The 12,945-nt window shown below is 33.1% G+C and overlaps 2 long non-coding RNA genes across 7 annotated transcripts; both read left to right on the top strand.

Moving 5' to 3' along the window:
* Positions 1-2,607: 2,607 nt before the first annotated feature.
* LOC139817344 (uncharacterized) lies at positions 2,608-6,733 on the top strand. Its single transcript, XR_011733206.1, has 3 exons — positions 2,608-5,563; positions 5,945-5,999; positions 6,568-6,733. It is a non-coding gene; the product is annotated as an uncharacterized lncRNA (long non-coding RNA).
* A 72-nt stretch (positions 6,734-6,805) lies between these two features.
* On the top strand, positions 6,806-11,564 carry LOC139817343 (uncharacterized). 6 transcript variants are annotated; one of them, XR_011733202.1, is made up of 5 exons: positions 6,806-6,938; positions 8,199-8,423; positions 8,529-10,701; positions 10,779-11,096; positions 11,238-11,564. It is a non-coding gene; the product is annotated as an uncharacterized lncRNA (long non-coding RNA). The 6 variants fall into 6 exon arrangements; XR_011733203.1 differs by having other exon boundaries at positions 8,521-10,701; XR_011733204.1 differs by having other exon boundaries at positions 8,199-8,721; positions 10,059-10,701.
* Positions 11,565-12,945: the final 1,381 nt, after the last annotated feature.

The raw sequence follows: 12,945 nt of genomic DNA, 5'->3' as shown, positions 1-12,945 counted from the left end.
CTCTCAGTCAGTTATAATCTAGAAATAGTGACGGTCGTGACCGTCGCCGCGTGATAACAGATAGTGAAATATATATTGACGGCATGGAGCTGATACCGAGGAAATCTTTAGAGCCTATTCACACGAGGCGTTTCTGTCGCGCGGTTGCCGCGCGATTGCTGCCGCGCGTTATCGTCTGCACGAGCCACGCGCTATCGCGCGCATACGCGCATACGCGAAATGGCGTACGCGCGACGGCGCGCGGCGTACCTGTGGATCTAAAATGCTGCAAAGCGTATCGTATGCGCGCGTTGTCGCACCTCGCCAGCCTCGCCTCGCAATAACGCGCGGCCATGCGCGGCAGCGCAACCGCGCGTCAAAACCGCCTCGCGTGAACAGGCTCGAAGGAAAGTGTATCCAAAATCGCACACGTACGTATATGCCGTCTTGTAATGGCCAGTCTACAATGAGTCATTAGTCGTTAGTCAGCGCTTTATGGATGGAAAATCTTAATAATTATAATTTTAAAATATATAATTATGACGTAATAGGATACAATTAAATGACTTAATTGAAGTAAGGCGCAAGATTATTACGCATGCGCATTAATAAAAAAATAAAAATATATACATAAATTGTCAATTCCTTACTTACCGACATCAAAATATCATAAATATTAATTATAAACAAACGGAACATGAGCGACGATTTTCTTTCTCAGAATCTTTTTTCGACCTAAAATATGCAAAATAAAAAAGTTTCAACAAAATTGGAGAGGTTGGCGCTATATGTATATACTGCATATTTACCCTTTTAATGTGTCATCAGCAATATTTATAATCTAGAAATGGATATTTTGGTACAATATAAAAGACCAGTATTCGTATTGTGTTTCTTATTTTAAAATTACTTCAAGTACAATCTTAAGGCAATATTATTAACATATGGTCTTTCCATATAATAATATCGGAAAGATATACTTTAGATTACCTTAAAAATAAGAACGGATTGTAAATACCGGCCTAATAAATCATATATTTATATAACTTCTATTTCATTATACATATAATGTTTTAAATTGATCTCTTCGGTCAAATTATCATTTATTAAATCAGAAGTTTCTGTTGTGAGGCGAAAGTTAAGGTGGCCTAATTGCAACACCGAGCTGTCAGCACAAGATTTGGTAATGCAACATATCCTTTAGGTAGCATTCCGGGCATCGCACGGCCACTGACCGACGCAACCCGATCCCGGAAGCAAAAGCGCTGACAGCTAGGTGTCGACACCAACTCGGAAGCTATCCGAATTGGCAATGAGGCAATAATCTCAGGCGCGATAAAAAGCCGCCCCTTCAATCAACGGCGGGCAGTCTAAATCGAAATGCATACTGCGACCTGTGCGTGAATACTACTCGCGACTTACTCGCAAGTCAGGGTACTTGAATTAACTGAAACAAGTGTAACTACGAATTATCTTTATTATTAAAAAGCAAGTGCTAAGAAATCTCGTGAGTGTTGTCCTTCTCCTCTCTGCGGATTGACGAATCATTGACGGACCCCGATGCCGGCCTTGAGCTCTATTTTACGACATGGCACGACATTCTTAAGTTAAATGTTTAAAAGACTTTGTTTAAGTTTTTTTGTCATTACTTTCGAATGTTATACATTACAATCTTAAATTTTACAAATTTTAGTTTATATTTTTACAATTATTTGTATTTTTTCTAATGTATAACATTCGCAAGTAATGACAAAAAAACTTAAACAAAACCTTTTAGATTAAAAACCTAGAGAAATACTTTTGATTTAATAAATGATAATTCGACCGAAGAGATCAATTTAAAACATCATATAATGAAATAAAGTTAAGTTACATAAATATGATTTAGGCCGGTATTTATAATCCGTTCTTATTTTTAAGATAATCTAAAGTATATCTTTCTGATATTATTATGGAAAGACTATGTTAATGCCTTAAAATTGTACTTGAAATAATTTTAAAATAAGAAACAAAATATATGAACATTGGTCTTTTATATTGTGCCAAAATATGCATTTATAGATTATAAATATTACTGATAACATATTGAAAAATTTGATAATAAAAATTGCAGTATTATAAGCATAAATTATCTTTTATATTGATCGTCACCAAAAAGTGATAACCAATATATTTGATTTGATGACATAAAACATAAATGTTTCATATATATATATATATATATATATGTGTGTGTTACCGGCCTGACTGACTGGCTCGCGCGTCTATTAGATCTCGCGTATCCGTTCAGATGATAATAAAACGTACGTAACGTACACCAACGTAAACGATTCTCGTGGCTGGCGTTAGCTATATATAGCTACAGCTCGAGCCGCTCGGGGAAGAAAGAGACGGCAGATAGGTACGTATGGCTCTTCTAGCTGCCCGAAGCTGGCCGAGTGTCGAGCGGGCTATCCCCTCCACACGTGCTGGCAGCGAGCAGAGACGTCAGAGACTTTGAAATTGGGACTTGGGACTTGGGACCAGTTTGGACAGCTGCTTTTACCTTTCACTTCAGTTGCGGTCAAAGCTCTGTCCTGACAGATTGTGCGTCGATTGCGTTGATAAAGACACGGTCAAAGTAAGTATTTTGTGTTTTCTTATTTTCTCAATATTTTATTGGAAATTTAGTTTACCCCCTTATTTATTGTTTATTATAAATAAGTCACTATTCCTTTAGATAGGCTGCGTTCGGGGAACGCGCTATTAGCGCTATTGCATCATTCTATCTTTATCGCTCATCAGGTGTAAAACAAGGATAGAATAAGCAAATAGAGCTAATAGCGCGCTCCCCGAATCCAGCCTAGAGATTAGTTTATTTTATAACAATGAATATTTAACCAATTGTGGCAAAAATATAAGTCGGGACAAAACTTTTGGTAACAGTCTGTTACCAAAAGTTACAATTATTATCAAAAGTAATAATTGTTATTGGTGTTAATTTCAATTTATTTATATATGTATTTTTTAAATAAAAATATTCTTATTATTATTTTAAAATGCCAAATATACAAAACTCTAGTCTGGCACCGTAAGGAGACATGAGAAGTGTAGCATATATAAGTGAGAGATAGCAGCGTCGCCGGTGAAATACCACTACTTTCATCGTTTCCTTACTTAATTCGGTTAGGCGGAACGCGTGCCCCGGCGGTCACGGCCGTGTTCTAGGGCCAAGCGTGTCAGAGTCAACGGCCGATCGCCGTTAATAGTCCGCGTGACCCAATTCGAGGACTGCCAGGCGGGGAGTTTGACTGGGGCGGGAGATTGCAACCGGTTTTGGGAATTTAAGATTTATTACCAAATTCCAAAACCGGTTGCAATCTCTCGCCCCAATCAACTACACCAAATACCATCCATTGAAGAGAATTTGAGTAGAGAGTTCGTGAGTAGAGATCGAAATCAGTTTTGAAATTAGTTCAAATTTCAAAATTGGTTTCGATCTCTATTACCAAATTCCAAAACCGGTTGCAATCTCTCGCCCCAGTCAACTACACCAAATACCATCCATTGAAGAGGATTTGAGTAGAGAGTTTGTGAGTAGAGATCGAAATCAGTTTTGAAATTAGTTCAAATTTCAAAACTGATTTCAAATCTCTATTACCAAATTCCAAAACCGGTTGCAATCTCTCGCCCCAGTCAACTACACCAAATACTCAAGTACAACTTTATTTGTAAGGAAATCTTAAAAAATGCGGAAATAATTTGTTAAAGATAAAAGAAAAGGAAATAATATTTGACACGATATTTTTGTCGGACCGGAATCGTAAACCGTACGGAAATTTTATAAAGCCTATAGGACCGGAAACGAAATCGGTACCGTTAAATTACTTTTGGTTCACGGTTATTTTCGGTTCCTTAAACGCGGCTTCTCCAAAAGATAGGTGAAGAAGATACGCACACAAAGAAGAGGCACGCACTAAATAATGCGCGAAAGTTTTATTTTTATTTCTATTTTACATATCTTCCAACGAACCTTGACTGCGTGCCGACTAAATGTCAGATGTCAGACTTGAAACACAGCTCCGGTTGGAGTAGTAAAATCCCTTCTCTTCCTTCACCTAATTAAATCGATTCAATTCAATTTTGATGCTATATGCATCTAAATAACTGTAAAAAAATCATTGCGAAAAATATTACCACATGCCTCAGTGGTCGAATTGGTACGACACTTTCACGGAATGAAGAAAGTTCCAGGTTCGAACCTTGGCTGAGGTAATATTTTTTGCAATAATTTCTTTACAGTTATTTAGATGCATATATAGCGTCAAAAATTTAATCGAATCGATTTAATTAGGTGTAGGGGAGGGGGAGAGATTTTACTACTCCAACCGGAGCTGTGTTTCAAGTCTGATATCTGACATTTAGTCGGCGCGCAGTCAAGGTTGGAAGATATGTAAAATAAAAATAAAAATAAAACTTTCGCGCATTATTTACCGCGCCTGGTTCTTACTTAGCTCGTTTTCTATATTCGTATAAATATTTAAAATTAGCAATGGAATCCGCGGTAGAATAACGCAGATGTATGTACCGCGCAATACTGAAAATTTCGCATAACTTATTCAAATAAGTATATCTTTTTGTCAAATAAGTATACTCTTTGAAAAATTGTCGTATTTAAAAAAATTTTTTTTTTATTTTAAAGAGTAAAGTTTCTACTTTAAGGAACTTTCATTAGATTTATATTTTATCCTTCCCCCTTCCGCCATCTCTTCAAAAGTAGGATATGTTTTTTCTCCAAAAAGTTGCATAGTTTGTTAAACTCTACGGGGTAGAATACATTTTTTCGCAAATATCATTGTAACCATCGTAAAATATGGACTTATCCTTGCAAATTAAACAAAATTGAGGTCCGTTTTTTCGCGGAGTTACGGAGTATCAAAGTTACCTATACATTTTTGTTCAGTTATCGCCAGCATTAGCTTTACCCGATGAGTACCACAGGGACATTATTGCTGGTCGGGTTTTGCCCATCGCGTATGCTTGTGCGTGTTGGAGGAGGGATGTCGGTATGGTCGCACTTAAAACTGCGTATTCCCACCTTATCTTTGGATGATTTTTTGATGATATTTTTGAAAAAAATTTATTCCACCCCGTAGGGTTTGTCAAACTATGCAACTTTTTGGAGAAAAAACACGTTCATACTTTTGAAGAGATAGTGGGAGGGGGAGAATAAAATAAAATTTAAACGCAATTTCCTTTTAGAGCAGAAACTTTACCCTTATTTAAAATAAAAAGAAGTTTGTCAATTACGACAATTCTTCGCTGAGATATGCTTATTTGAAGTTATGCGAAATTTTGATGTTAACTGAATGTTACGATGATTTTGTTGACGAGTGTAGGTCTTATTTTTACATCGTTTCTATTTCTGCTCTTGTTTTCTTGAGCTTATAAAGTTTTATATTTATAAGATCTATACACGAGATTGTTATAAGGATTTTTTACACGTTATTCCAATGTTATTTTTTTTTTAATAAAAAATTGTTCTTTTCCTTATTTCAGATTCACGATGGTACTTGTCAAATTAATCGGGACCTTTATTGTTGTCGTGAGTATTTTCTACATTTATTACAAATACGTAATATTTAATTTCTGGCGCAAGAAAAATGTGTTTTACCCTACACCTGTGATACCAACAGGAAACATAACAGCTCATATGTGCGGGATAAAAAACATCCCTTTTGCGCACATCTATGGCAGCTAGCATGTTTCCTGTTGGTATCACAGGTGTAGGAAAAATGTGTTTTATCCTACATCTGTGATACCAACAGGAAACATGCTAGCTGCCATATGCGCAAAAGGGATGTTTTTTACTCCGCACATAAGAGTCGTTATGTTTCCTGTTGGTATCACAGGTGTAGGGTAAAACACATTTTTCTTGCGCCAAAAATTAAATATCATTTATAATAAACATAGAAAATGCTTACAGGTATCACTTAGTATCACAGGTGTAAAAGCTGTTATAACTGGAAAAATGCAAATAGGCGAGTACCTCTATTATCTTTCATACTATTAACATAGACAATGTAAGTGTATATTTACTTTTTCGAATGCAACTCTCCACATCTTTTATTAAATAAAATATATAATTTAGATGAAAAAGACAAAATTGAAATTTAAGAGTAAAAGTAATTCACAAATACAAAGTTTTTAATATAACAATATATGATAAATTAGGGTTGTGTAGAATAAATCCCAGATAAATTTCCATAACTATACATTCATATTCAATCAAAAAATATATGATTGATCTGCAATATAATTTTGCAAAAGATTATTTTTTTATCAAGGTACAATATGCCAAGTAAATAACAAAATTTTTTATGAAAAGGAAGCCTTATAATATACTATTCGTTATATGACTTATAAATACCACAATTTACTTATCACTTTCTTTTATAATCATTATAGATAAGTTTAGATTTTTACTAAATTTACAAATAACAACTAAATACAAATAAAAACAGTGTAAATTATTAATAATTTACACTGTTTTTATTTGTATTTTTACTTTAAAAAAATTGCAGAACTAAAAGAAAAATTTATCAACAGGTGTATATTGTTATGATGTCTATTTGAAATATAAGGATCATCCGAGTTTTTGGAATATATATGTTTTTTAAACTAATCTTGGTAATCGCCGATCTTGATCTTATTCGAGTGATGTTAATAAAGAAATTTGTTAGTTTCCACAACCGTGGCCTGTACATTAATGAAAAAATTAATCCATTGTTTGACAATTTGGTTTTTATAAATGGAAAGAGATGGCGAAATTTGAGCTTCAAGTTGACACCCACTTTCACTGTGGGAAAAATAAAGCAGATGTTCCCAATTGTGAAGGAATGTAGCGAAGAACTCGCAAAGTACCTAGAAAGTAAGGCAGAGATGAGAGATTCCATCGAGATGAAAGATATACTTGCAAGGTAATTATTTTTTTAAATTGTTACTTAAACAAAGTCTTTCAAATACAAGGAATAGAAACTCCTGAATTTGAAGACGAAAAGTGTAAATATTATAGAATAAAAGAGCATATTTATGTAATAAAATTCTTTTAACTTAATTTTTATATATCAGTGTTTCTTTATTCGTTTAAGTTTTTTCTCGTATAATTTTATATCATCTTTAATGTTTCGTACATTTCGATAAAAGTTTTAAAAAATTAGTTGCCAATTTGACCAACAGATATACAACAGATGTAATCTTGATGTAATGATTACATCTGTGTTATCTGGCTGGTATTTGGCATCAAATCTAATTGTATTGAGAAATTATTAGATTTTATACCAAATGCCAGCCAGATACGAATAATGAACATCAAAGGCAAGGAAAAAATATTTCAAAGATGAAAATATTACGATTTATCCTGGATATGTCTATGCCGGAAATTATGAATTTCTTTTCAATCCCCCTTATTGTAGATCGACACATCACCAGCTTTTACATGTTCGAATCATATTCATGTAAAAGCTCGTAATGTGTCGGTTTATGAGGAGAATGTGGCGAATATATAGGCAAGCTTATAATGTGATAAGACACGATTTTATGAATCTGATCATTCAACTCATGGAGAGAGGCTTTATTGATCCTGACAATGACAAGACGACCACCACCGACGTAACATGTTAATATATATTTTTACATATTACATATTACATTAATACCCGCAGTTTTTCTATATGTCTTTAAAATTTACATTTATTATCTCATGTTGCAGTTTTGTAAATCAAATAATTAAGATTTCTTTTATAACAAATCATTAAAAAAACTACATTATTTTATTCACTTGCAGCAACCTTAAATAAAGTTAGCATGGGGGAAGCTATTGCGCAAGAGAAAAAGATAAAAAGCTCTGAGCAATCGCTTCTTTCATGAAAACTTCCGCAGCGACGTCAGTGTTTGCTATATATGAATTAGCTCAAAATCAAAACATATCATGTTTTGTTAACGTTTTGTCGATTTCCTTGCAAATTTTGTCCTGTAAGGAAATCGACGAAACGTTAACAAGACATGGTAATCTCACCTATGATGCTGTAAATGAAATGACTTATCTTTAGAAAGTAATAAATGACAAGTATTACATTAAGTAACAAAGATATTTTGTTATTAATATGTAAGTTTAAATAAATTGCTTGTATTTTTTGATAAAAAATATATCTTTATACCTTTCTTTTACATATCCAAAGACTCTGAGGAAATATCCACTTATTCCAATGTTGAATCGCATCAGCACCAAGGAAATCAATCGGTACGCGGGTGTTTAATATCGGCACCAAAAAAATCAATCTGCCGATAATGAACATCCGCATATCGAAGGAGATTCCGATTTTTATCACCAGTGCTTGGGTTGCATCGAGATCCGTCAATATACCCGGACCCGGATAAATTTGATCCTGAATGATTTAGCGCCGGTATAAAAATAGGAATAAAAATAAACGTAGAACATACTCACGACAACAATAAAGGTCCCGATTAATTCGCAAAGTACCATTGTGAATCTGTAATAAGGTTTTCAGGTTCACGATGGTACTTTCGAATTAATCAGGACCTTGGCACCAAGGAAATCAATCTGCCGACAACGAACATTCGCCTGCCGAAGGAGATTCCGATTTATATACTGATGCTTGGGCTGCATCGAGATCCGTCAATATACCCGGACCCGGATAAATTTGATCCTGAACGATTTAGCGCAGACGAGGTAGCAAAAAGGTATCCTTCCTTATTGATGAAGGTATGAATAAATGCACATTCGTGGACCTACCCATGTGAGTAATATGCCACATATACAAACATGTATAATATAGTAATTTAATTTTAGAAGGGCATTCTTGTCTAAAAACATGTAAAAGAATATTTTTATTGCTTCCTCATTGAGGAAGCTTTGTTTTCGTGAATTTTGTATATGAACCTTTGATTGCGTATAAAGTTGGGTCTAATCAACCAAATTTAAATTATTTATATATGAAATTTATTTATGAAATAGGTTTTTGAGTTTTTGATGCCAATATGTTCAGAGTGTTCTAAAATGTCGAAATATCGCATTAAAATCGCATGTCCGTATGTGTGTGTATGTATGTGCAGATTTGATGTCCGTGGTTGCTCTAACTTCCGTAAATATTGATATATCGGGCTGTTTTTTTTTTATTTTAATCGATAGAGTATCATTCAAGGAAGGTTGGTATTGAATTTGGCGATAATCGGTAAAGGGGTTCTTTTTTAAAAAAATTTTGAATTTTTTTAGAAATGTTTGTGGTTGCTCTAACTTCCGCAAATTTGGAGATATCGATCTATTTCTAATTTTATTATATTTTTCAGTCTTTTCTACCCCTATTTTATATATAATTTTTTAAGATTTGGTTGATTAGACCCAGCTTTATATGCGATCAAAAGTCCATAATTTTGATCGCATATAAAGCTAAGTCTAATCAACCGAATTTAAAAGAATTATATATGAAATAGGGGTAGAAAAGACCAAAGTAAAAATTGTTTTTTGAGTTTTCGATGCCATTGGTTGATTAGACCCAGCTGTATACGCGATCAAAGGTCCATAATTTTGATCGCATATAAAGCTAAGTCTAATCAACCGAATTTAAAAGAATTATATATGAAAAAGAGGTAGAAAAGACTGAAGTAAAAATTGTTTTTTGAGTTTTCAATGCCAATGTGTTGCTTATGTTCGAAAACGTCGAATTTAAATTTTTTGAGGATCGGTTTTGAGGATCGGCTATCCATCAAATAACTTAGGGTAGATTGAGGCGAATCGGATTAATATAAGTTTTAAGACAATTTTTGTTAGTATTTTATTTTAAACGAGCAATTTTATCGTGCTAATTAGTAATCCGATTTGCCTCGGTCTACCCTATACATTTTTTAGGCAGAAATCCTAGGGTAACCCTTTCACTAATCTTCACCAAATTCAAAACAACCTCCCTTTAATGATACCTTATATATTAGATTACGTGTATGATTTGTACACTTTTTAGGCAAAAATTATATTGGTAACCCCTTCATCGATCATTGCCAAATTTTTTTAATGATATTTGCAGCAATATAAAAAAAGTTTCTTATAAAAGTAATTTGAGAAACAAAGAAGCATCTCAGGAGATAATCCCTGGTTATGTGCAACCTAATGAAGAAAAGAACTCGCGTCATATTTTATTGGAGAGTGATTTAAATTGGGCAAAGCAAATGAAACTCTCTTCAGATAAATCCAAGGAGCTATCACACAGTTTGTCTGACCTTCCTGTAAATTATTTTAAGAAGTCTATTTTTCGTAATAATTGTTATTGCAATGTCATTTCGAGTATTAAAGTTATATATTTTATCTTTGCAGACTGAAATACTACTAATAATATTAAAATACTTGGATTTGAAAACGTTATGCTGCATGAGTAGAGTAAATTGGTGCTTCAAAAATTTAACACGGGACCCTTTACTCTATACACGTTTGAACATACGACGTGTAACCGACCGAATATATTACGCAGAATGTATTTTGTTGCTTTACAGCTAGATGTAAATATTTGCAACAGTTGGATCTTACAGCAAGCAACTTTGATGTTAAGGATTTTGTAAAGTTTCTTGATAATTGCGGCATGCGTTTAACGCACTTAAGACTACGTCACTGCAGCAAATCTGTTGACAGTTTTGCCCTACATAAAACTTCAGAGATATGCAAAAAATTGAAAGGTATGTATACATGCATATAGTATATAATTATCAAGATTATGGCTAAATTGCATATAACTAATACAAATTTTTCTTAGAATTGGATCTAAGTCATTGTCGTCTCATTGACGATGAAAAATTTTCGTACCTCGAGAAGCTGGAAGGTTTGGAACGTTTAAATCTTTGTAATACATGTATAAGAACTGAACGTCTTAGCAAAATACTTCAAAAAAATCAATGGATGCGTCAGTTAGATATACGGACCTTATAAACTCAGGAGCAGTTCTAAAAGAGTTGGCAAATTCGTGTCGTAACTTGGAAGTAATAAATTCACTGCGCGCATATTATCTTTCATCTCACGGTATTAGTGCCCTCACTAACTGTAAGAATTTACGAAAAGTGGACTTTGGTCATCTGTAAGTAATTTTCTTTTAAAATACACATTATTGTATTTTTTATTGAACTTTGTTTGCTTCTCTTGCGTGCATCTTGAAAAAGTTACATTAATTTTCTCTTTGCAATTAATTGCTGTGTAATAATTATGATTTTTGTTACAGTGATGTTATACGCAATTATTTACTTAATATCGATAGCGTATTTAAATTACTTTGCTCTTATCAAAACTTGCAAAAAGTTTATTTGCGCTTTGCTGACCTCACTGATCACCAGTTGGAATTACTAGCGCAGTGCAAAAACTTGAAAAAGTTATATTTTGAGTCTATGAAATTTCATACACTTGATAAATATTCTGTTATTTTCGAACAATGTCCTAAACTGCAAGAGTTTTGTCTCATATACTATCATATAAGCGATCAATTGGTTCATCATTGGAAAGAAAGATATCCGCATGTGTGTCCGTCTATACATACGACTATTATCATAGTCGTATACATATATAGGCTGCGTTCGGGGAGCGCGCTATTAGCGCTATTGCATCGTACTATCTTTATCGCTTATCAGGTGTAAAACAAGGATAGAATAAGCAAATAGCGTTGATAGCGCGCTCCCCGAACGCAGCCATAATCTATACACATAGTCTGATAATTTGAATAGTTTTTGTTTACTAGTTTCGGACAAATTAATTTACTTTTTACTTATGTTTATTTTTTATATTTTTATACTTACAAACTTACCTTGTAAAAATTATGTGGTAAATTAGGTTGTAAAAGAAGTTAATGTCTAATAAAAACGAAATATTTATATACAAATTTATTTTTAAACAATTTTATTATATTTTTCTTTTCTTTTTCATAATTTGACTTTCTTCGGATGATAGTGTTATTCCTTTGTTTGAAATAATTGTTCGGCGAAATACTGCAAAAGCTACATTAGTAACATCGTCAGTAAATTCTTGATATTTATTTCCGAAACCGTATGTCTCTTTCAAGAATTCGTTTAGAAATATATCTTCTATGATACCTACTTTTTCTAGCCACAGTTACTAAAATAAAACAGTTTGTAAAACAGCTTTCTGTGAAGTTTGTTGTAAAAGTTTATTTTTATATCTGTTCTGAAACTAAACTCATGGAAGCTACTATGAATATTGGCAGAATTTGTCTGCCATTTCCTCTAAAAAATTACACTATAATTTTTTTACATTTAATTTTTAAATACTTGCGATCGTCGCAGAGCATATAGTGCGATTAAATAATTTATTTGTATTTTTAAAAATTGGTTTTACCATTATTTGTCCCCCTTAATATCTTACAACTTTTGTCTAAAATGTTTTTCCATATATGATCCATATTTTTTGAAATATTTGCCGGAGGCATCTAAAATGCCACATTCTGTACATCGCTTATATTTTATATTCAACATTATATGCCATTCATACTGTACATTCTTCCTACAGGAGATTTACGAAGAAATCGACGTGGGGTGCTACTTGGTCGAGCTAGATACACGAACACGGCGCGGCGCCCCGGCGCCTGTCATTAAACATACATAAAAAGTAAAATTTATTGTTTCTTATGGGATAAAAAATATGTACTTTTAGAATAAAATAAAGAATAAAATAGCATTATTTTAAAAATTAAAAGAAATGTACTTTTTGGGGAAAAAAAATTATTAAACATTTCAATTGCTTATATGAAATTGAATTTTGCACTTCTTGTAACTTAAAATATTTTTATAAAAAGATTGTCTTCTTAGATAGATAGATATATATTTATTTTCAACCTTATAGCCAAGAAAAGGAACTTGGTTTACAATAAACCTTAAGCTCATCCATCCACACCATATAAACTACAAAACCTCCGCTATTTA

This window comes from Temnothorax longispinosus, chromosome 8, assembly GCF_030848805.1.
Source record: "Temnothorax longispinosus isolate EJ_2023e chromosome 8, Tlon_JGU_v1, whole genome shotgun sequence".
In the NCBI taxonomy this organism is placed as follows: domain Eukaryota; kingdom Metazoa; phylum Arthropoda; class Insecta; order Hymenoptera; family Formicidae; genus Temnothorax; species Temnothorax longispinosus.
Note: the sequence above shows the minus strand (reverse complement) of the source record. Positions and strands in the feature narration are given on the sequence as shown.